Genomic DNA, 25,241 nt, shown 5'->3' with positions numbered 1-25,241 from the left:
ACCATTGGAATATTGGAGATCTCCTTAGGGCAGCTACATGGGTCAGTGGATAGAGTACCAGGCCTAGGGTCAGGAAGATTTGAGTTCAGATCCAGCCTAATCTGGCACTAGCTGTATAACCATGGTCAAGTCATTTAATCCTGTTTGCCTCAGTTTTCTCATCTGCCAAGAAAACTCCAAATAGCGTCACAAAGAGTTGGACAAAACAGAAATGACTAAACAACAACAAAATCTCCCAGTTTGAGCACTGCAGGAAAGTATCTTTATGTTTGCTTTCTGATCTTCTGTTGGATTTTTAAGCTCTTTGAGGGCAGGGATTATAACATAAAACATTTGTTTCACCTGTGTTGTCAAGCACAGAATTGTGTACAAGGTGATAGAATTCGGAGTTAGAAGATCTGGGCCAGTAAAAAAGCCACTTAACCCCTCCGAGCCTCAGTTTCCTCATCTGTAACCTGGGAATAATATTGGGAAGTTAAGAAGCATTTATATAACACTTGCTATGTGCCAGGTGCTGTGCTAAGCACAAATATTATCCCTTTTGATCCTCACTACAATCCAGTGAAATAGGTGGTGGTGATGATCCTTATTTTACAATTAAGGAAACTTTGGCAAGCAGAGGTGAAGTGACTTGCTGGGGGTCCCCCAACTATAAGTGTTTGAGGCTGGTTTTGAACTCAGGTCCTCCTGATTCCAAGCCTGGCAGCCTATCCAGTGCCCCATCTGGCTGCTCACCTTGCAGTCTCGAGGTTGTTCTGAAGAAAGTGGTTCATAAGCAGCAAAGCATTCAGGAAATGAACTGCTTGTAGTAGAAGGCATTCAGATATTTGTTAACTGAGATATTTCACCTACGATTGTGACCAGTGAATAACAGGAGAGAGTGCAAGATTCGAGGAGCTTTTCCGATTCCATCCCTGATGCAGTTGTTTTCACTGGGTGATCAGGCACATGAGACAAGGTTGGTTGGGGATGCCTCCCCATACCAGGCATGCCCAGATAATGGCAAGTAATTTAGAGACATAGGAGTTCTTAGAAGGCTGGCTGGCAGACACGCTCCAGAAATGTGGCGGCCCACTTGCCAGTGATGCCAGCAACACACGCAATTTACAAGTAAGGCAAATACTGTAATTTTGTGCTTATTAACTCTTGCCCATTTTGCCAAATACTCTCCAGCCAGATGTCTGTATTTTTCTGGGGCATAACTTGCAGGCTTCCAAACTTTGCACATGAGTTTCAAATGTAAAGTTAAATTTAGAACCTTGGCTGGTTTTTAAATGGAATCTTCACTGCCATCATTTATCTCTTGACCTCCTGAATCCTTAACCTTTTATTTCTCCTATTCGTCCTTTGCCCACCTTTAGTTGACCTGAAGAAAAATGAGACAAAGGAGCTCCAACCAGGACCACATCTACAACTCTGTGTGTGGGTGTGACTGTGGCACAGGTGGTTGGATTCTGATCCATGGTCCTCACATGGATAAAGACCCGTGGGGCTGCTAGCCACACAACCCCCACAACAGATCCCATGGGTCATGCTTGGGTGGAGAACACCGACTCTGTGTTTGTATCTCTCTGTGACTGAGGATTATTGGGCTTGGGGTGGAATGGCACAGGTGCAGACTCATTCTTGTGGACTTCCCAGCTGCTCTGGGATTCTCGCTCAGTCTCTGGAGTTCAGTGAGCACACAGCTGCTGATCTCAATTCTGCACTGATGATGCCACCCTGACTCCTCAGCCATGAAAGCCAATCACCATAACCACAACAACACTAGTTAGCATTTATGCGTTTGCAAAGTACTTTCCATACTTTGTCTCATTTGAGCCTCATGACAACCACATGAGGTAGGTGCGATCATTATGCCACATGCATAAACTTGGTTCCTTTGAAATGAATTGTCCTCTGTAACGTATTTTACCTTATTTTTGCAGAACGACTTTAGTCAGGTCAGGCTTATATAATAAAATTTTTTTATAGCAGGATTCTTTATTAAAGACTTATTTTGTTTGGCAGAAGTAGGCCTAATGAATGGGTAAAAAAAGTTTTAGGGGGATAGAGTTGAGAGAACTTTTTTAATGATCAGGATTGACAAACAGTAGAAGAGTCTTACTCACTGGAAGTGTTTAAGCAAAAACAAAATAAACAAGCAGTTGTCTGGTTATCAAGCCTCTACTAAACTTAGGTTGTGTTAGGGATACTTTAGAAGAGATTCATATATTGGACAAGAAGTTGGACTACATGATAATAATCACAGTTGGCATTTATATAACCTTTTAAGATCTGCAAAGTCCTGTACATATGTTATCTCCTTTAATCCTCACAAAAACCCTGGGAGAAAGGTGCTGTTATTATGTCCCTTTTACAGATGAGGAAACTGAGGTTCAGAGAGATTAAGTGACCTGCCTAGGCTCACACAGTGTTTGATTGCAGATTTCAACTCGTATCTTCCAGAATCTAGATAGGAAGTTCTCTTGAGTCTGTTTCAACTTTGGGATTTTTTAATTAGAGGGGACCTCAGAGACCATCTAATATAACCCATATCTGAACAAGTATCTCTTCTACAGTAAACCTAATAAATGATGACTTGGCCTTTGCTTGAAGATTTCTAGTGAGGTGAAACCTACGTTCTCCCCAGTCAGCCATTCTACTTTTGGATAGCCTTGATAAGTCTTTTCTTATGTCAAGTCGAAATATTTCTCTTTGCAACTTGTCCCCCTTATTCTCTTGTTTTTCCCTCTGGGGCTATGTAGAACAAGCTCAGTCCTTTTTCTATATGACAGTCCTTCAAATACTCATGAGACACTTACATATTCCACTCCTCTCTTGCCCCCATTGTGTTCTCCTCTCCAGGCTAATCGTCTTTACTTCCTTCAACTAATCTTTATAAGGAATGAGCTTGAAGCTCTAGTTATCCTGATTACCCTCCTCTAAATTCTCTCCAACTTCTCAATATCCTTCCTAAATAAAGATGCCCCAAATTAAACAGGATATTTCCAGGGTGGTCTAGCTAGGGCAGCATATAATGGAACAATCATCTGCCTGGTCTTGAACACAGTGTCTCTCTTTGAACACAATGTCTCTCTTAATGTAGCCTAAGTTTGCTTTGGCTTCCTCTTTTTTAAAAATATACACCTTTAGAATTGTGTACTTAAATACCAAAAAACAAATATTTAAGTACTTATCATATCACAGAAGGGGATTACATATTAGCCATGGTGAGTCTCTGTTTTGTAGAGCTTACTTTTCTGAAGTTTATAATAAACTTGGCATGTCTCACTTGCAAAACTGATTGTCTATGATTCCTCTTTTTTGCCTTAATTTTCTTGGTTTCCATATCATGCTGCTGACACATAATGAGATTGTTGTTAACCAAACCTCAAAAATCTTTTCTAGAAAAACTGGTGTTTTTTTTAATAGATCTTTTTAATTAATTGCATTTTTTCCATATCTAGATTTCACCCTATATCTCTTTACCCTCCCAGAGGACCATCCCTTGTAACAAAGGATTTGTTTTAAAGAAAGAAAAAGAGGAATGGCAGGGCAGGAAAGCAGGAATCAGTAGCACTGATTAACACTTTGAAGAAGTCTGACATTATATGTAATGAGGGTAAGGAATGAATAAAACTTTTGTTTCCACAGAAATTATGTAATATATGACTTATGAAATCTAGGGGATCTATACATACCAGGAAGTCTTTTGACTTGCAGCAAATGCAGGAAAATAAATTGATTGCAGAAGACACTAACAACATAGACTAGTGCTAGATTGTCTTCCAGCAGAAGAGGAAAAACTGAGAGATATAACGGAGACATTTTTCCGTAAGTTCAAAATAGCAATCAGCAGAATTGGAGACATAATGAAGGAGTTATGTCTCACACGGAAGATAACAGGCAGAGTAGGGGTCCAGCCAGGTTTATCTTGTTTTGAGGTTAGAAATCAGCTAAGTAGAGTAAAAGTTGTCTTGCTTGAAGTGCTCATTTATAATAAGCTTATGAATATTAACTCCTCCTCCTCTGGGAGGGCTAAAGCTTCATTTCAATGTTCATGCCATGTATGTAGTGGGAGGGGGAAGACATATGACAGGGAACTATGTAGTAGGTGTATTGGAAGGTTGTACACCCAGAAAATGGGGAGACAGGGGAGGGACTTTGTGGTCCAGCATAGGTTTTTAAGGCTTACTTTTGTTCCTGGAGGGTGTGTATGTTTTATGAAGCACCTGCCATTGCTGCTGCATTAATAAACTTTTCTTTTTTCTTTACCCCTCCCAAGCCTGAATGAGTTATTTCTTACAATGAGGAAATACTTTTTGCATCCAAATTGCCATCAAGTGTATTAGCCATCTCATTCCAGCTCTGTGTTTTCTGAAAATCTGAGGAGCAGGCCATCTATACCTTCATCCAAGTCTTTGCTATAAAACAGTAAATAGTCCAAGGTCAAAAGACCTGGCTAGCATCCATTCATTTAGCAGTTATGTAATAAGCACTTTCCCATGTGCAGAGCTCTCTAGTTTGGGAGAGATACAGAGGTAATTAAAATATGATTTCTGCTTTTACCCAGCAATTAAGCAGTTAAGAAACACCTAATATTTGCCAGACACTATTAAACACTGGGGGCTCAAAGGCAAAGACAGTACTCAAGGGGTTAATCTTAAATTATTTGGAAGGAAAACAATATGGATCTTATCATCTCTCTTAGAAAGTGTGTGCCGTTCAAGTCTCTCTCCCCATATCAGCAGCCCTCATAAATGGCTAGTGATATATTTTGGATCTGAAAATCTTTGAAATTTACTCTTCTAACAGGAACTGTATTAAGAAGAAAAACAAATTCTCCTTGGCCGTGATAACTTGCTGTCACAGTAGCCTTGACTTTTCTTTTTCTGTTTTGCTCTGTGGTCAGTGGGAACAAGGCTCTTTGGTCCTGTCTCCCCTCCCCACCAGAAGTGATCACATTTAAAGTAAAACTGGAGTAGTCACTGAATCCCTGGGTGAGTGAGTGGAGTGCTGTATGAACCTCTGCAAAGTCCTGAAACTGGCCCCTTTCTTACCATTTGGCCATTCTCTCCTGTCAAACGTGTAGCGTTTCAGCTGTTCCAAACCATCCAACAGCTGTTGGAAACTTCTGTTAGACACACACTGTCGGGTCATTTGGTCTGGAAAGTGTCTCTACTAGATATCTATCAATAATTCTGAAAATATTGGAAGCCCTCAGAGGGCTTTCCCTTTGGAGTGTCTTATTGACACTCTGGGGGAGGAGATGTTGGAGTAACCAGTCAAAAGAAGCTGCGGGACTCAGAGCTGTGAGAAATATAGAGATCATCTAGCCTGCCTCTGTCATTTATAGAGAATAAAACCGTGACCCAGACTCCAAATCCATTGTTCTTTTCACCAGTTTTGACAACTTTCCTTTTTGGATCACTTTCAAAATTATTAACAACTTTTTTAAAAAAATAACATTCTCTTTGAAAACAATTACTGCAGAAGACAAAAGCATAAAAAATGAAAACAGTGTTATGGGGGAGGGGGAAATTTAAAAATTAAAAAGCTCCCCCCCATGGCTATCAAGTTTTTTTCAGAAGAATGATGCAATTAAAGGACATAAATCACTAGAAGAGACGCTCTTTAAAACATCTGCTTCTCTCAGTTTGGCAGAAGTCGAGCAGTGTCGGTGACTAATGGGGATTTGAGCAGAGTGAAGACTCTTTTCTGGCTGTTATGTTCCCAAACTCCCTTTCACTAACCATCTCAGCCCCCACCCCCTGGTCAGAAAGTCCCTTCTTCTGCGTGACTCCAAACAAGGCTCCTCATGTTCTAACTGTTGGTTCCAGGTCAGTGGAGATGGGTTCCAGTTCAGGTAAGAGAGAGAAGCTACGGCGGCAAAAGACAGAGGGCTTCTGAATAGCCTTCCTACCAGCAGCATCAAAGAAGGATGTGTTGCTGGTAAGAACCGTGACTATAAACTCAAAGCTAAAATGCCTTTGGCACCAAAGAAGATTTTGTTTCTCAGCCCATACTTGAGCCCCACTTCTCTGACAGCATTACTTTGAAACTTTCCACAACTTAGAAGGCTCGATTTTCCTCTTTGAACTGCAGGGGTGGGCACTCAGCCTTGAGTCAATTCCATGAGGTAGCTGTTTTATTTTGAGATTTTTTTTCTTTGATTGAGGGAAAAGTTAATGGTTAGAAGGCATTGGTTGAGGATTTGGGGGCTAGTTCTTTTTTTCTTTTATTTTTCTACAATTAAACTGTGAAACCCCTAGTAAAGTGCCCATCTTTTCTTGAGCACCTTGTAAGAAAGAGACTACAAATAGTTGGAATAGTGAATGGGTGGTCCAGGCTCAACACATCACTAAACAGTGGTTCACGTTTTTGTGATGAGCCAGTAGTGGGCAATATACAGTAGAATTCAGTGAGAATCTGCACTCGTGGTATAAAATTAGTTGGAGTGCTAAGCTGGAATAAACATCTTGCTAAATGAAATGCCCAGGAGCAAGTGTGTATGTAGGAAGGAAGAGGAGATGAGCAGAGCAGTGTAGAGATGATAAAAGGTTTATTATCACCATCGTCATGAAAACTATCATAGCACCTCAAGGTTTGCAAAGTGATATGTGTGTATGTGTATATTTGTGTGTGTATGTACATATACATGTATGTATGTACATGTGTGAGTGTATTTTGCTCCTCACGATAATCCTGTAAGGTAGATACTATTCTTAAAACTCATGTTACAGATTATGTGAGTCAAACCTAGGTTAAGTGACTTGCCCAGGGTCACAAAACTTGTAAGTATTTGAGGCAGAATTCAAACTCATATGTTCCTGACTCAGTCTGGCACTGTATCCACTATGACAGCTTAGCTGTTTGGTATTTAGAGTTTTTAACCCTGGCCAGAGTGTATACTACATTTTACATGTTTTATATAAGAAAACTGTGAAATAGGTTCTAATATAGGGTGAGTGAAAGAGAATGTTGTGGGGGTAGAGAGAAGAAGGGAAAGAGAGTTCAGCTCATCAAAAGGAAGAATTCAATAGCACTATAGATTTTACAGCTGAAAGGGACCTTAGCATAGCATCTAATTACCCCATTTTACAGATGAGAAAACTGAGTTCTGGAAGGGTTAAGTGACTTACTTAAGGGCACATAGGTGAGAAGTAGTAGAGTCAGGATTCAGAACTGCATCTTCAGAGTCCAAATCTGCAGCTCGTTTCTTTATATCACACTGCCTATTAATTAGTGTTGTTGATGAATGGAGCTTCATGAAATAGTGATGTATTCGGTACTTCAGGCAGGGGTGATGAGTGAACACATGCTGGAATGATGTAGTTAGAGTGGGGTAGAATATGTAGGCTTCCTTTTTGACAACTTAATTTAATCTCCTTAATCCTAGAACTACCTATGTGAAAGATGAGGCCAGTGAGTTAACAGCTGCATTAATGACAACTACATCACCGATGTTTAAATGAGTTACTTGAGCTCAGCAAATAAAAAGGGTAATATGTTTCAGTTTTAAGGAATGGCGTATATGTTATTGAAGTTATATTTATGTACATTTCCTACTCTTTGGGTCATAACTGGACACATTTTCTTCATGTTTGGCTCTTGTGTAAGACTCTCTCAGGCTTACTCATGGGTTCCTAATAAATTCTTCCATTCCAATCCAACCAGCATCTGCCAAGCACCTCTGTGCAAGGTGTGCTGGCCACTGGAGAATCAAAGCCAAAGCCAGCCCCTGTCTTCAAGGAGTTTACATTTCTATTAATGGTATGTTGTATTATACAAGTAATGTGATAATTTGAGGAAGGGGAGAGTGGAAGAGAGAGAGGAAAGAAAGAGGGAGAGGGAAGACAGGCAGAGGCAGGAAAGAAGGGAGGGAAACAGAGAGAATATGTGGTTTTAACCTTGATGGCAGCTAGAGACTTTAAAGGGCAGAGATGAGGAAAGAGTATGTTCCAGGCATGATGGAGAGCAACGTACAAAGGCACAGAAATGGAGGACAGAGTGTCAAGTTTAGGGAACAGAAAGTAGGTCATTTAGACTGGAGCTCTAAGTGCATGAAGGTAATAGTTGGAGAATGAATGAAGCTCCATCATTGTGTCAGTTGGGTTCATGTTCCTTCTTCTGTCCAAAGTTACAATTTCTATAACTTAAGGTAATGAGAAGCCTGCAAATTGTGACTAGGTTCTTCCTTTGCTTACCTGCGCTTTATAATCTCGTCTGGAGAGAGGAGTCTTGAGTGTCACCAAGTCAGTCAGAGAGAGGATTGTCAACTCTCTCACACTTTGTCTGACCTTGAGTGATAATAATCATGGCTTTAGATATCGCTTTAAGGTTTGTGAAATACTTTACATAGATTATGTTTGCTCTGCACATTGATTCCTTGAGGTAGATTCTATTCTCATCCTTATTTTACAGATAAGGAAACTGAGGTTCAGAGAACTAAGGTAATTTACTGGGGGAAGGGGAATCACTGAGCTAATGAATATCTTGAGTGTGACTTGAACTTAAGTCTTCTTATATCCAAATATAGTCCTCTATCCACCTTTCTGGGCTTCAGTTTCCTCATCTATGTAATGAAGAAGTAAAATGAAAGAAATGAATGATCTCATAGGTTCCTTCCGGTTCTAAATCCATGACTCTATGCAGGAAAGAATGGAAATGATTTAGTCAGTTTTCTCTATCTGTTGAATTTCAGCATGAAGTCTGTTGCACTGATCCCTAAGTCTGGTTGGAAAATACCCAAGAGCATTTTCAGTTAACTCAAAATGTGTCTCAAAATTCCACAAGTGAGTTTTAATGCACTGTAATTTTTTAAATTAATATTTGCCTTATATGTAATACTTTCAAGAACTGGTAAAAATATTCTCAAATCATATTGAAAGAAAGCTACTACTTCATCAAGGTTGGAACTCTCACTGATCCAACCTAATGTTCTATTTATGAGAACTCTCAGAAACTTTCTGAGTTCACTGATTTTTTTTCCCTTTCTCATCTTGGTCCTTTACTAGGAAAAACTACAGGCAATATAGTTTACTTGATGCAGTCATGGACGTGGGGTACCATGAGGCTTGAACTCAAGTGCCACCTCAGACATTTCTAGCTTTGTGATCCTGGACAAGTCATTCTCTCAGCTTCAGTTTCCTCACCTTTTAAATGAGGGGATTGGATTCAGTGACCTCTAATGTCCTTTCTAGCTCTACATCTATAATCCTATGGCTTTTTATGTAGTCCCTCTTTTTCTTTCATTTCATAAAAGGTCCTCCAAACAATAACATGATGAGATTTGTATTTCCTTTTCCAGTATGATCATGCATGTCCATAACTGATCTCCCCTGCTAAGCTGTAGGCAGAGCCCTATCTCATTCATCTTTTGTGTCTCCCAGTGCCTCACATAGAATTCTGCTTAATAAATGAATGTCTATTGGATGTTCACAGATATAGTTATCATATATGTGTGCACATATATACATATGTGCCTGTATTATATGTGTGTGCATGTGTATGTATGTGTGTATACACACACACATAACACAGTTATAGAATTGGAAGGGACTTTAGAGGTCACTTAATTCAACCTCTTCATTTCACAGGTAAGGAAACTGGCCCAGAAATTACTTAAGGTCACACAGTTAGTAAGCAGTAGAACTGGGATTTGGACCCAATTCTTCAATATTTTTCCACTGACCCATGAGAATAATAATGGGTCAGTTGGTAATGGTGATTAGCATTTATGTAGCAATAATAATAGCATTTATGTAGCAATTTAAAGTTTGCAAAGCACTTAGCAAATATCTCATTTTATCCTTATAACAAACCTGGGAGGTAAGTTCTCTTATTGTCTCCATTTTACAGATGAGAAAAATGAGGCACAGAAAGGTTAAGTGATTTGCCTAGGGTCACACAGCCAATAAATGTCTTAGAGTAGCTTTGCACTCAGGATTTCTTGACTCCAAGTCTCCAGTGGTCTTGGAGTGCTCAAGGGAAACCAGTACCTCTGGTGTGAGGACTTGCTTAGACATTTTCAGGACTGCTCACCTACCGTTGGTGTCTACCTGGCACTCAAGTCTCACTTGTTACTCCAAGAAGCTATAGCACACACAGCAGCCAGTTTATCCCAGTAAACCATCTCAGCAAACAGGCTAGACTAGGTTGAGAGTAACCGACTGACCTCAGACCCATCGATGAGTTTAGTGGGTGTCTGATCCAAGCATAAGAATGGGCAGATGAGATCAATTGTTGTAGCAGCTCTGAAACTGAAGCAGACGCTGGGAAGTGCTTGGAGCTTGGTCAGATATCAAAGGTCATCCATTGCATCCCAGGCCATTGCATCTTGACTTTTGTCTTGCCATTGAACTTTGATGACTTTGGGCAACTCTGCCTCACTGAAATCCAGTTCATGCACTAGTCAGGACATCACCCCATGATGTCATTGGTCCTCTTTGAAAATTAAAAGACAAAACAACTGCACCACCTAGCTGGCTCCTGATAACAAGAATATTCTGTGCTTTAAAATTGTTTTTTCTAGGTGTCATGCCTTACATTTCCATAAGTTTTGCACAACACTTTACTTGTATTAACTTAGCTAACTCTTGTAACAATTCTCTTAGATAGTGCAAGTATTTATCCTATTTTACAGAAGTAGAAACTGAGATTCAGGCAGAAATGATTTGCCAAAAGATCCCACAACTAATAAGTTTCAAAGCTAGAACTAGAACCCAGACATCTTTAATCCAAGTCTAGTGCTCCTTCCCCTATATCCTGCTGCCTCTAATTGGTTCCTGTATGAATGTCATCTCTCCAACTAGGCTATAATCTCCACAAGATTGCATAGTGGCTATTATGGTATTGGGTACAAGTACTATAAGAATAATGGTTGGCTTGCTTGATTATAGCCAACAAGCACAATAGAGGGTCAGACATGGCAGAGATCACTGCAGCTTGGAGAAGTTAAATCAAGCTTCCTTGGGGACGTGGGAAAGAGTCAGAAGAGGAGATGAGGAGAATGTTCAGATCTGGGCTCAAACACCTACTAGCCGTGTGACTCTGTGCAAATCTCTTAATATCTGTTTGCCGCAGTTTCTTTATCTATAAAATGGGAACAATAGCACCTACATTCAGGGGTCATCATAAGGATCAAATAAGATAATAATTGTAAAGTGCTTAGCACAATATCTGGCACATGCTAAGAGCTAAATAAATGTTAGCTACTTATTATGGAACTTTTCCCCACTGATTAAAAAAACAACCCCCCCATATATATTTTAGAGCCAGATTTTTTTCTATTTTTATGAATAAATGAAAAAAATATTTGTTAAGTGCTTACTATATGGCACATATTGTGCCTAATACTGAAAATACAGGTACAAAGTGAGAGCTTCTCTGCCTTCAAGGTTATCTTCTAATATTAACTTTTCTAATTCTTATAACTGCTTTTAAGTAGTTAGTACAAGTGTTAATGCTGTTTTGCAGAGGAAGAAACTAAGGCTTAGCTTCAAATAGGGGAAAATAACACATATAGAGGAGTGGCAACCAGGGAAGGGAATGTCACAGAGAGGATGATTTGATCCATAGGGTAGAGTCATTTGACAGCCCTTTCCAGGAACAGAGTAGTGTGTGCAAGTGATAGAGGTGTAAGGGATATAGGAATATCAAGATGTCCTTGGTGGACACCTGGATGGGATGGAAGGTATGGTTTGGTTTGGTGATCTGTAGATGGCTTATACTGAGAAACATATTCAATGACGTTCTCTTTCTATAGAAAGGACAGCATCCTCAGTTATCAACCAAGAAACATTTTACTGTGTTCAGAATATTATACTTAGTGTTAAGGAAATTGTAAGACTCAGTCCTTGCCTTCATGAGGCTTTTGTCCAGCAGGAGAGTCACATACCAATACAGATTATTATAATATGCAACTTTACATTATGAGGGCATTAGAAAATTACACAACAGAGTTCCATGTGAGGTCCAAAGAAGAAGGTCATTATCAAGGGGTAGGAGAAAGAGGAGAGACCAGGGAAGTCTTCCTCATTCTTTGCTATTTTCAACCAACAATTTATTATTACATGTAGACATTTTGTAAGAGAGAGGAGACTTGAAATTTCAAGACTTGTACTGCAGCCACCTTCTCTCCAGGTTTCTTCTGCTTTCCATTCAAAACCAGCAGGTTTGAATTTCATGCCACTTTGGAGGGTGATTGGAGTGTGTTCCATCTGAAGTCCTATTGATCCACAGTCACTGACACACCATCTGCTACCTTTATACTACTGAATGGGCCTGTGCTTATCTCTGAGCACTGAGCTGTCCACAGCTGAGTTAGCTGAACAATGTGTTCAGAAGTAAATGTAAAGGAAAGCTGCCTGGGCCCTAGCTTGGGCACTCCATATGCTTTTGATCCATTCACATCAGTGAGAGCCTTTGAAGTATCCCAGCCTTGCCCCCTTCCTTCCTCCCCTTCCCCTCACCCTCCCCCCAGCTGTCATCCCCTGGTCCCTTTCCCCACTGCTTCTCTGGAACACTGCTCTCCAGTCCCAGAGTGAGGCTGTCGTCTTAATGCTATAGCCCCTGGGGATGGGGGTGATGACAAGCCTGATACACAGTGCAAGCTGCTTGGTGGGCCTGCCCAGAGAAAATGAGGCAGGGACCTTTGAATTCATTCTTTCTTCTCAGCTTCTGTTGCACCCAAGCCTAAAACAGCACAGGGTCTGTAGGTATTTTTGTGATGATGCAGAACAGATTGTTAGGCACTCAGAGTCTGCATGAGGGCAGGATCTGCCTTCTGCCACTTAAGAAAATCAAATATTCCCCTTTGACCAGGGGAAGCTCAAAAGGGACTTCCATGTTTTTCAGACTTCTTTCAGACCTTTTCAAAGGTGTTCTTTCTTCCACTCCTTTTGGAAAGAACAAATCCTGCTTCTTCTACAGATGATGACAGCAGAGGGAGAAAAAAAGCTTTCCCAAAACTTTAGGAGAACCTGGCTTTCCACCTTAAGCCACAACAGGAAACAAACGCTTCCTGATGATACCCATTACAAATCACCCTGTCTGCCTATAATAAAATGGATTCTTATATATATAAGAATCACAGAATGTTAGATAGGAGAGAGGCCTTGGAGATCCCTGCATTCAAACCTCTCATTTTACAAATGAGAGTAGTGAGGGCCAGAGAGATGAAGTGGTCTGGCACGTGGGGTGGCCCCTTCTTGCATTACCCTCCCACCCCCCAAAAATGTGCCCCACATTCAATGTGCATCTCCATCAAAAAGAAAAGCTATCTCACAAACCTCTTCTAGCCTGTTTTCTTTTACCAATTAGCTAGAGAATACAGTTAGTTTAAAACAGAGGCCTTCAGTAGGAAAAGTAACAACAGAACATTTCTCTCCAATACACTAGAGTCACTCTCTCATCGATACGCATACACCATCAATGAGAATAGCAGGCACGTCTAAAAAATCTCATGTGGAGGGGCTGGCTCATGCCTCTGATACCCCACGACCTTCTAGTGTTGTTAAAATGCTGCTCTTACTGGGCCTGCTCCCTCGTTCCCTCCCACTCTCGTGTGATGTGTAGTCACATCTAGATGGTCCATTTCTAGACTCATCATGGTCACTAGTAGATGTTTCTTCCCAGGGCATGTGATCACTGAACATTTTTCTTCCTCCAATTTTAGTTTTAGTTGGAATCCTCAAATGAACTCCAGCCCCTTTCCTCATAAAAGGAGGTATCGTTTCTGTTATCTCCTTTCAGCCAGGGGCTTAATCTTCATATCCTTAGTGAGAGAGGCAGGCCTTTCTACACACACCTGCTTGTCAGATTAGAGGAAAACCCTTAGCTGCCATTTGTCTACAAGAAGACTCTATCAGTTTCCAGAGTCTTAGCTATGTGTTGCTTCTCATACTCCGAGGGCCAGAGGTCTTTTAGGACAGAGGTGTCAAACCCTTGGTCACAGGTTCCCTGCCTGTGAGTGCTGGCCACTGAACCATATTAAAATGGAATTAGGAAATATTTAACAAGATAACTAAAACTACAGTAAAAGGTAAATCATATTAAACTGTGGTTCTCTAAGTCAATGTGCCTGCTTAATTTTATTTGAGTTTGACAGCACTGTTTTAGAGCACAGAAGAGCCAGATAGCAGGGTAGGGTCCATAGATGCTTAAGTTACTTCAACCCTTAGTACTTCAGGGATTGATTTCTGTCCCTTGTCCCAGACAGTGAATTGACATTGGATTAGAAATTCCTTGTATTTTCTCCTTTTGCCCCTTACAAGGATTCTCTGCCCTCAAATCTCAGTTTTTGGAAGGAGCCAAATAGACACCACAGGATGTGTCTGGGTCTCAGGTAATGTGTATCTCCTACTGCCTCAAGATTCTCTGGATCTCCTGTTCAAAGAAAGGGAGACAGCATTAAAAACAACCAAAAAAGAGTAGAACAGTGGTGAGGAGTTGTAGCCTTCCAGCTCAATTCTCTATTCTAAATTCCTATCCTTATTATCTATGTAGTGCCTCAAGGCACCCCAATTCACAAGATTATTCTAGGTTCACTGTACTTTGTGCATTCATATCTACTCAAAAGTATTTCTCACAAGCTGATACATTTATATTTACTAGATGGTCAAAGGTCACAATTCATATCAAAGGCTTTTAACGAGGTTGCATAGTAAGAAAAGTGGCAAAAAGACATTTCCCTCATTCATAAACTTGGGACATATTCTCCCACAAATATGGTAGGAACAGTAAACTACATAGGAAAAATGAAGAATGGGGACAGACGTGTAGAGAATGTGTGTGATGGGGCTTTATACTTGGTCTCATTTCTGATGCTGTCATCCTGCTTACCCCACTGGACCTGCCCCTCACTTGGATGGTATGTCAGTTCCTGCCAGCTCTTGCTTCTTGGCAGCCAGAAGCATATTGCGCTCAGCACTGTTCTGCTGTCCCAGGTCACTGCCAGTCCTTAACTGAAGTGTTTTCGCTTCTTCAGTGATGACCTCTGACTTGTTTTTTAAACTTAAAGTCCTAAAGTTTTTGACTACAGCTCTTTTTAGAAAGAGATTGAGACCTTATACCCAGTCGAGGTGGATCTATGGGTCTTCTCATTCATTAGACAGGAAGAACCCTCAGTGACTTTTGTCCCTTAACAAGGGGTGGGGAGGCATGCAATGTTAAAATTGTTTTTTCCTCTGCTGAAAGAATTCCTCGTCCCAGGCTTCAAGCTCTTTGGAACATAAGAGTGCCTACAGCTAACTAACGGCCTTAGGCTTAATTATATTTTCAATCTATAATTTCTACTTCTTAAGGTCAGAGACTTTACTCTGATTTAGGGTTAAAAATTCCAAATCTAACACATCTTCCACTCTACTATCCCTGCCTATATTAGAAACAAATAGGCCAGTGAACCTCCTCAGCCTTTGATCTGCCTCTGTACGAGGCTACACCTTTACTACCTACTGGGATTAGAATCCGTGTCTAACTGCTGGTCTGCTGCCTTTTTTCTCTTTCTTTCTGTCATTTTTTACTATACCACATAGCGTCTCTATAAGAAAATGAGCTAACTGATCTACCTTTCAAAAGACATATTCTTTGAGGCTTTTTTTTCTAGCAGTGGTGATGAATCTGCCCTGATACTCTTTTTACCCAGTTCTCCTTGTGACAAAACAAATGTGGTTATCATGTTATATTAGTAGGTTGTATATCAGGGAAGAACAGTCAGGTCAGTGAGGATCCTGCCAGGACTTTTCTTTCTTTTTCTCTGAAAGTGAGATGCAGTGTTTTTGTTAACATAAGCAAGGCCAAAGAGTAAATGGTAATGCATTGGAATTTCTAGAAGTGTTTGATTTTCACGCATTTCGTTTCCTTACTTTCGTTATAAGACAGCATGTTACAAGAAAGGTAGCATGATATGGTAAAAGAAGCACTAGATTTGACATTAAAAACTCAGCAAATATTTATTCAGTGCTAAGCATGTGTAAGGCACTGCAGATACAAAGATAAAAATAAAATAATAAAAGATGCCCTTCAAGGAGGGTACTCTACTGGTGAGATGCAGCATGTAGCTCATCGGTAAAGTAGACAATTTGATTATTATATATACTCAAGCAATAACCTAAAAGAAGCACAAGATTAAATAATAGTCAAGAAATCCAGAGAGAACCATTAGTAAACTCCTTCATCTAGCCCAGAAAGACATCCAGAAGCCATGAGTACTGGAAATGGGGAATCCTGCTAGGAAAGCTCAGATGAAAAGGGCAGCAACAGCAGATCCCTTACTGTGGAAGACTTGAAAATTGAAGTCCAGAGAAGTGCTTTGACTGAGGGGGGGGAGCAGGGAGACAAGAGTAGATGGAAACCAGTAGCAGAACCATTGACAGGAAGCATGTGATTCCTCTTGACTAAAGACCCATCAGGGTAGGTAGAAGGGGGCAGGAATCTGGAGAATCAAGGCCAAAGAAAAACAGGGTCTGACCGCCCCAGAGGCAGGGAACTGGGGAGGGATGGCTTAACCACAAGTTCTCCAAGTTCTACAAATACATACTCCAACTAAATGAAGCAAGAGATAAGCAGTGAAATAAGAGCTTTGAAGACAAAAAAAATGAAAGAATAACTGAGAACAAAAGGTGGAATACCTTACCCAAATAATAAACTCTATGAAAATTAAACTCAGTCACTCCATGAGAAAAGAGATACTGGAACAAAATTAAAAGAAAAAGAAAATGTAGCTAAAATTCAGAATTTCCAACTAAAGAAAAAAAACTTTAAGCCACCAGAAAAGAGTTCAAAGAAAGATTCACTCAAGATTTGGCAGCAACTAAGTATAAAGAACAGAAAATCTTGAAATACATATTCCAAAAGACAAACAATAAAATCTTTCAACCAAAAATAACTTACCCTGCAAGACTGAGAATAATTCCGCAAGGGCAGAAACGAGTCTTAATGGAATAGAAGCCATTCAAGCATCCCTCAGGAAAAAACTAGAGCTATAAACATGGGAGTCAAGAGAAACTTAAAAAGGTAAATGTAGGGGGGGGGGAGGGGATAAAAGGGGAGAAAATTTGTAACCCCAAATTTTGTGAAAATAAATGTTAAAAGTTAAATTAAAAAAAAAAGGTAAATGTAATAAAGCAATTGGAAGGAGCTAAACAATGGTGACGTACTTATTTTCTAATAAGGGGAGAAAAGACAAGAGTCCCTTCAAAATTCTAACATCTTCAAGGGTCACAGAAGGAGTTAAATAAGACAAACAGAAGGACTTTGTTCTATTTTGATAGTCTTAAGAGCAAAGAGAAAAGGAAGGTGAAAAGGAATATATGAGGAAAGAAATCAGGAAGAAAGAATGGAGCCAACTATATCTCACATGAGGGTATACAAATATAGAAGAAGGGGTAGTAAGAAAGAACATCCATAACCTCACTTTTAAAGAAGAGTGGAACGTCCACAGGTAGAGTTTGGTGTAACAATACATTAAACTCAATTGGGAAACACAAGAAGGATTGGGAAGAGGGAGGGAGAAGTTTAAGTAGGAAGCTAGAGTCAGGAAGGGAGGCAAAACCAACTTCAACATAGATTACAAAGGGGGAACTAAGAGGAAAGAAAATGTAAGAACCAGAAAACTGTGTGTGCTAAGGCAAGGGGAAGAGAAGAGGGATAATGGAGTAGAAGCGGATTGCTTTGATTACAGATCATTAGCACTGAACATGTTCCTTCTCTTAAACTTACTTTCATCTCCATAAGGGTAGGGTTTGGGCATAAAGAGTAAAAAAAGTATAATAGGCTATAATGGAGAGAAATACATCATTAAAAAGCATAACTGTGGATATGAATAAAATGAACTCACCATTGAATGGAAAAAGATAGCAGATTGGCTTAGAAAGCAGAATCCAACAATAAATTGTTTATAAGATATATACTTGAAGCAAAGATTCAAATGGAGTTAAAATAAAGGGCTAGAGGAGAATTTATTATGTTTCATGTAGGCTAAAAAAACCCAATTGTTGCAATTGTTATCTCTTACAAGAAACAGTGAAAAGAGATACATGAAAAGAGATAAACAAGGAAACTACATTATGCTTAAAGGTACCATAGACAATAAAGTAATAGCAATAGTTTATACATGCACTGGCATGGCATCTAAATATGTAAGAGAAATCAACAAGCACTTACTTAAAGGACGAGCTAGTCAAATTATAGGTAGAAATACGCAGCAAAACTATAATAGTTGGGAATCTTAATATACTCCTCTTGTACCCAGACTAATTTAACAAAAGGATAAGAAAAAAGTGAAAGCCCTCAATAAAACGTTAGATATGTTGAATCTGTTGATTACTGAATGGGAATTCATAGGAATATACCTCTATCTTAGCTTTGTACAAAGCTTTTATAAAAATTAATTATGTACTAGTGAGCTTCATTAAAAATACAAAAAAGAAATATCTAACGTCCTTTACTGACCATAACACAATAAAATATAATCAATAAAGAACAAAGAAAGGACTAAAACTTAAATGAAAACTAAATAATTTAATCTTAAAAAATTAATAGGCCAAATAAATCAGAAACCCTAGGTGATTTCATCAAAGATAAAATAATAATACCAAAACTTGGGGACATAGCAAATACAGTCCTTGGGGAGAATTTATATCCATAAATATTTTTTGCCAACAAATGAAAGGACAAATAATGAATTGGGAACAAAATAGAAAACCAGCAAACCTAGAAAATCCAATTAATCACAAAAAATTCTAAAAGTCAAAGAAGCTGTCAACAAAATTAAAAACAAAAATTAATAAAGTTTTTAAAAAAACAAAATAATAAGCAGTAGCTATTAGCTAATCTTTTTTTTAAAAAAGGGGAAAACCAAATTACTAATATAAAAATGTAAAAAGAATTTGCAATAAATGAAGACCATGTAAAGAAAATTAATAGAAATTATTTTGCTCAATTTATGTCAGCAAAATTGACAGTGAATGAAATGGATGATTATTCAATGAGATAGCACATGTACAGCACTTTGCTATTTTATTATATTTGCAAAAATATAAGACATCAGATTAGCAGGAAAAGTAGAACATGTAAATAACAGATCTTAGAAAAAGAAACTGGAAAAAGCCATAAATCAACCCCTAAAGAGAGAAAAAAACAAAGGTCAGAAAGATTTATAAGTTAATTTCATCAAATATTCAAAAAAGTTCAAATATTCTGCAAACTGTTTACAAAAATAATTAAAAGAAGGGAGCCTATCAAATCGTTTATGTGATACAGAAATTGACTTGATATCAAAACTAGGAGAGACAAAGCAGAAAAAAAGAAAACTCCAGACCAGGGATTCTTAACTTTTTTTTGTATCATGGATCCCTTTGGCAGTTTAGTGAATGTTATGGATCCGTTCTCAGAATAATGGTGGTATGGTTTGTTTGTTTCTTTAATGCATAAAATATATAGGATTACAAAGGAAACCAATTATGTTTTCTCTTTTTCCCCAATGAGGGAAGGAGTAGGAAGAAGAAAAATAGATTTCCATTCATTGGGGAAAAAAAAAATATAATTAAAAAAACACATTGGATTTTTTTTTCTTTTGAGAGAAGAAAGGAAAATCCCTATCACTATTGTCACCATCACCCTCAACCAAAAAACCTTGCTAAAAATGCCCTCCCAAATCTTCCTTTATAACAAACTAACATAGTTAAGCAACAGAAACCCACATGTTGACCATATCTAAAGATGTAGGTTTCATTTTGCTCCTCTATTACATCATTTTTGTATAAAGAGGTAGGAAGTATGTTTAATTATTGGTCCTTTGGAGTCAGAGTTTTCATTGCAGTGACGAGTTCTTAAGTCTTCCAAGTTATTTTTTATTAGCAGTGTTACAGATTGTATAAATTCTCCTGGTTATGATCACTTTACTCTGCATAAGTCCCCTGAAATTTCTTGGAAACTTCTTTTTCAAGGAATCCTTGAAGTCCTTCTTTTTGATTATTTCTTAAGGTACAGTAATATTCTGTTTCACTCATATGGCATAATTTGTTAAGCTATTCCCCAACTGATGAGTACTCCTTCAGTTTCCAATTCTTTTCTACAACAAAAAATACTGCTATGAATATTTTGTGGTTATGACCAATGAGTCCTTTCTCTGTCTTATCTCTTTGGTGTACATGCCTAGAGGTGTCATCGCTCAGTTGAAGACTGTGCTCAGTTTGATAACTTTTTGGATTTGGTTCCAAATGGCTTTTCAGAACAGTTGAATCATTCATAGCTCCATCAATAATGTGGAGCTGTTTAGTGTGCCTGCTCTCCTAGGTCCCCTCCAACAATTGTCAGCTTGGCTAATCTAATATGTGTGAGATGGAACTTCAGAACTTTAATTTTCATTTCTCTTATGATTAGTAATTTGGAGCATTTGTTTAGACTGTTGTAGAGGATTTGCATTTCTTCTTTACAAAGCTGTTCATGTCTTTTGATTATTTACGTATTGGGGAAAAACTCTTGTTGCTATTATTTTGAATCAGTTTTCCATATATCTTAGATACTACTCTTGTCAGAGAAACTTGTTGCATTAATTTTTGCCCTATTTGACTATTTGTTATCTAACTTTAATTGCATTAATTTTGTTTGTATAAAAGCTTTTCATTGTTACATAATAAAAACTATCCATTTTATCTCTTGTGATGTTCACCATCCCTTACTTGGTCAGGAACTCTTCTGTCCATAGAAGTGAAAGATATCTCCTTTCCTAATTTTTTAATTTGTTTTTTGATGTAACCTTTTATATGTAGGTCATATATCTAGTTGGAGTTGTAATAATATTGTTTGAAATATCGGTCTAATCCTAATTTCTGCCAGATTGCTTTCCAGTTTTATCAGCAGTTTTTTATCAAAGAGTAAGTCTTTACCCTTGCAGTTAAGGTCTTTGGATTTAGCAAAGATGGTACTACTATGTTCGTTTATTCTGGATCCTTAGTTCCAATCTATGTCTAATCAACTTCTCTATGTTTAAATCAGTATCTAATAGTTTTAATTGTTACTGCTTCTATTAAGTTGTACTGAATCGGCGAGTCATGATAAGATGATACATTACCCTGGGGAAAAAGAGTTAGCACACCCAAATCCATCCCCAGTTCTGATGACTATTAGTTGTGTGATTCCGAGAAAGTTACTTAAAGTCTATGTGCCTCATTTTCTTCATCTGTTAAATGCTAATAATAATTATTCACTCTCTACGGAGTTGTGAAAACAGTACTTTCCAAATGTTAAAGTGAAATAGAAACAAGAGCTATTGTTCAACAAACACTTAATCCACAAACATATATGAAGTGCCAGGCACAAAATTGAGCTGTCTTACCCTCAAGGAGAATACATTCTACCTTGATGAGATGGTATTTTCAAAGATAAATAAATACAGGAAATTCTCTCTCTCTCTCTCTCTCTCTCTCTCTCTCTCTCTCTCTCTCTCTCTCTCTCTCTCTCTCTCTCTCTTTCTCTCTCTCTCTCCCTCCCTCCCCCTCTCTCCCTCCACACACATACACACACACACACACACACACACATGATCCCCCAAATACACAGTAACAGGAAGGTAGTGTCCACTAACAACTGGAGAAATCCAGAAAGGCCTATTGAAGGGGGATGGCATACCTGAGCTGAGCCTTTGAAGGCAGCCGGGGGTTCCAAGAGATGGGGGTGAAGAAAGCAAGCATTCTCAGCACAGGGAACAGTCTGGACCAAAGCCCAGAGGAGACAGAATGGTGTTATTGGGAACAGTGAGCAGGCCAGTTTGGCTGGAGTATAGAATGTATAAGGGAGAGTAACATGTAATCATCCTGGAAAGATGGACTGGAGCCAGCATGAAAAACTCTAAATGCCAAAAAGAGGATTTTGTATTTTAACCCAAAGTTAATGAAGAATCGCTGGAGTTTTTTTTTAAGCAAAAGAATGATATGGTCAGACCTGAACTTTAAGAAAATGAATTTGGCAGCTTTATGGACGATAAATAGTAGAGAGGATACAGATGGACCAATTATGAGGCTGCTAGAATAATTGAGGTGAGAGGTGACAAGGGGCTGGATGAAAGTGGTTGTGTATGAGGCTTGAGAGAAGATTGTAGATTTAGAACTGAAAGGTACCTCAGAGGTCATCAGATCCCACCCCTTAGTTTTACAGGTAAAGAAACTGAGGCCTGAAAAGGTTAAGTGACTTGCCCAGGATCACACAGGCAGTAAGTATTGGAGGCGGGTTTGATGATTGCAAGTGACATTGCAGAGGTGGAATCAATAAGACTTGTCAACACTGAGTTTGTAAACCTGAGCGATTGGAAGGCTGGAGTTTCCTCAACAGAAATAAGGAAGTTTGGAAGCAAAGCAGGTTTTAAGGCAAAAATAATGAGTTCTGTTTTAGCAGTGCTGGGTTTGAGTGGCCTCTGCCAACTCAGGAAGACCTGAGTTCCAATTTAGCTTCAGACATTTATCACCTGTGTGACCCTGGATAAGTCATCTACCTCCCAAACTCAGTTTCCTCATCTATAAATTGGGGATGATAAAGCACCTACCTCTCTCAAGGTTGCTATGAGGTTCAAATGAGATAATACTTGTAAGTGCCTAGCATGGTATCTGGTAAATGGTAGGTGCTTAATAAGTGCTTATTCCCTTTCCCTCTGTGGGACATTATATAAATAGATATGTGCAGCAGGTAGTTGTAAAGTAAGACTAGAGTTGCAGGAGAGAGATCAAGGCTGGCTGTGTATATTTAGGAGATACCTGTGTAGATGTGATCTTTGAACCATTGAGTTGATGAGATATATAAAGGAATAACAAGAGAATCTGAGGCTGAGCTCTGGGGGACTTCACAGGACATGGATGATGCCCCAGAAAGGAGTGGTCAGACAAGTAGGGGGGTAGAAAGGCCAGGCAGTACTTAGGCAGGGCCAGGAGAGCAGGAAGAAGGAAGAATCTCCCATACAGCATCTGTGGCTGGAGGAACAGTGAAAGAGACCCATACCTTGAGGGTGCCAGGGCCCAGGCTTTGCCACCCTGGTCTCCCAGCTGCTGTCCTGGGTAATTCAGACCTGCAGACCTGATAGGAAGAGGTGTCATTTGTTCAGATTGCCTTCAAGGGAGCATTTGAATGCCATCTGTTTCCTGAAGCAGTGAGATGGCACAGTTGATTGAGCATCAGACTTGAAATGAGGAAGACCTGAGTTCTAATGTGGCCTCAGACACTTACTGACTGTGCGGCCATGGGCAAGTCATTTAAATTCTTTTTGCCTCCATTTTCACATTCTAAAAAGAGGATAATAGTAGTACTCTGTGAACATCAGATGAGATAATGTTTGCCAAATGGCTAGCACGGTGCCTGGCACAGTTGTTATTTGTCCTTCATTTTTGAAGAGGAGCAGTGATCTCATGGCCATCAGGAATCCGAGCTTTACAGAACAAGGGGATCTGTTCTGTGAAGTTCGGATTTAGTCAAAGAGCTGCACTTGAGGACCTAGAGGGTCACATGTGGCCTTGAGGCTGCAGGTTCTCCCCTTCTGGGTGATATTTTCATGTGTGCTTGAATTGGACTTAGGTGGTCATTAGTCTTCCTCTCTCTTCCTGAATCATCAGAGACCAGTGGCAGGACAAAAGTCCCGATGACTAGCAGTGACCCAGGATGCAGTGGATGACCTTGGTGCCTTCTATGGCTGACCACACTCTAAGCTCCCTACAGCACCTGTTTCAGCCGCCTTCATGGCTGTTGGAACAAATTACTCTGCTGGGAAAGTCTTCACATGCTTGAGATAGACATCCCCCTGACTCACCAACGGGTTTGAGACCTGTTGTTTGTTTTCAGCCCGTTTAGCTGAAACGGTTTATTGGGATGTGCTTCCTGCACATACTCCAGCTCCTTGGAGCCACAGGTGCGAGTTGGGGGAATAAGGTGGACACCAGAGGTAGAGGAGCAGCCCTGTAAAGGACTCAGCAGCTCTCACCCCAAAGGTCCTGGTCCTCGTGAACACTGCATACACATAGTAGTCACATAGTAGGTGCTGAATAAATACCTGTTTCCTCTCTGTATTTGTTTCTGTACTCCTGGAGACCCTTTTAGTTAATTTTGCATTTTCTATGAGGTGAAATAAAGGCTGTCCTCTTTCTATATTACTGTCTTGAGTGCTTTTACAGGTTCTGGGGACCCTTTTATTTTCATTTGGAGTAACATAAACATAAGCCATTCATAGGCTACATTTGAAGATTTGCTGTGGCCCAATATCAAGCCCAGTCTGTGTGAGCCTAGGGTTTGGGGGAGGAGAGGGTAGCAAGAGGATGAAGCCATGGGTCCCACAAATATGAAATCAGTCATAGTCCCTACCCTCAAGGAACTTAGAATCTAATGATGGGAATGAGACATGTACACAAATAACCAAAATGCAAATTCGACTCTGATAAGTGCATAAGAGAAGTAAGAAAGAAACTTAAACAAGGGAATGAACAAGAGAACTTTTAGCTTAGGAGTCTAGGCAGGGCTTCACGGAGGAGATGGCGCTTTAGCTCAGCTCAAGGGAAGGATGGGGGATTTGTGTCCAGATTTGTGCATGGCCTGTTCAAAAGCACGGAAATGAGAATAGGCAAGGAAAGATCATAGAATGAAAGTGGGAGGTGGGATGCCAAGTTTAGGGTGGTCCAAGTAGCCTAGAGTATAGGGGTCAAAGAGAGCTGTGTGAATATAGCTGGAAAGGAAGCTGGAGCCAGACTGTGTGAGACCTTGAATGCCAGGTTCATAAGACTGCTGTTTATTCTGTAGGCAGTACAGATCTACAGAAGGTTCTAAAGCAGGGAGCTTATGTGTTCATACCTATAGGAAGATTATTTTTGCATTGGTTTGAAGGATGAAGAAACTGGAAACAGGGTGAACAATTAAGAGGCAACAGCCTCTTACAGCAGGCCAGGCAGGAGAAAATAAGGGCCTGGGAGTGGGCAAGAAGAAGAAAGGATGAATGTATGAGAATTTTCAGAAGATCAACAGGAGCAGACAACATACTGGATATTGGAGGCGAGGGGGTCAGAGTGAGGAGTTACCTTTGAGTTTTTAAGTCTAGGTGATGGGATTAAGGGTGGTGCCATCAACAGAGAGAGAAATAGAATCGTTGTTAAGTTTTCTTATGGGTGGAGGGGAGTTTGCATTTCAATTCTTTGAAAAAAGTCATTCCTCTCATAATAAATGTGGTAACTTTTAAGTAACCAGAATGCCCTTCTCCCCAATCATGATAGATAATATATAATATAATA

The 25,241-nt window shown here is 39.5% G+C and overlaps 1 protein-coding gene across 2 annotated transcripts in view; it reads left to right on the top strand.

The window, feature by feature from the left end:
* Positions 1-25,241, top strand: part of EYA2 (EYA transcriptional coactivator and phosphatase 2) — a 234,710-nt gene that overhangs the window by 65,476 nt on the left and 143,993 nt on the right. The gene's annotated exons all lie outside the window — the stretch shown is intronic.

The sequence above is a fragment of the Notamacropus eugenii genome, chromosome 1, assembly GCF_028372415.1.
Source record: "Notamacropus eugenii isolate mMacEug1 chromosome 1, mMacEug1.pri_v2, whole genome shotgun sequence".
NCBI lineage: Eukaryota > Metazoa > Chordata > Mammalia > Diprotodontia > Macropodidae > Notamacropus > Notamacropus eugenii.
This window is presented reverse-complemented; position numbering and strand designations above follow the sequence as displayed.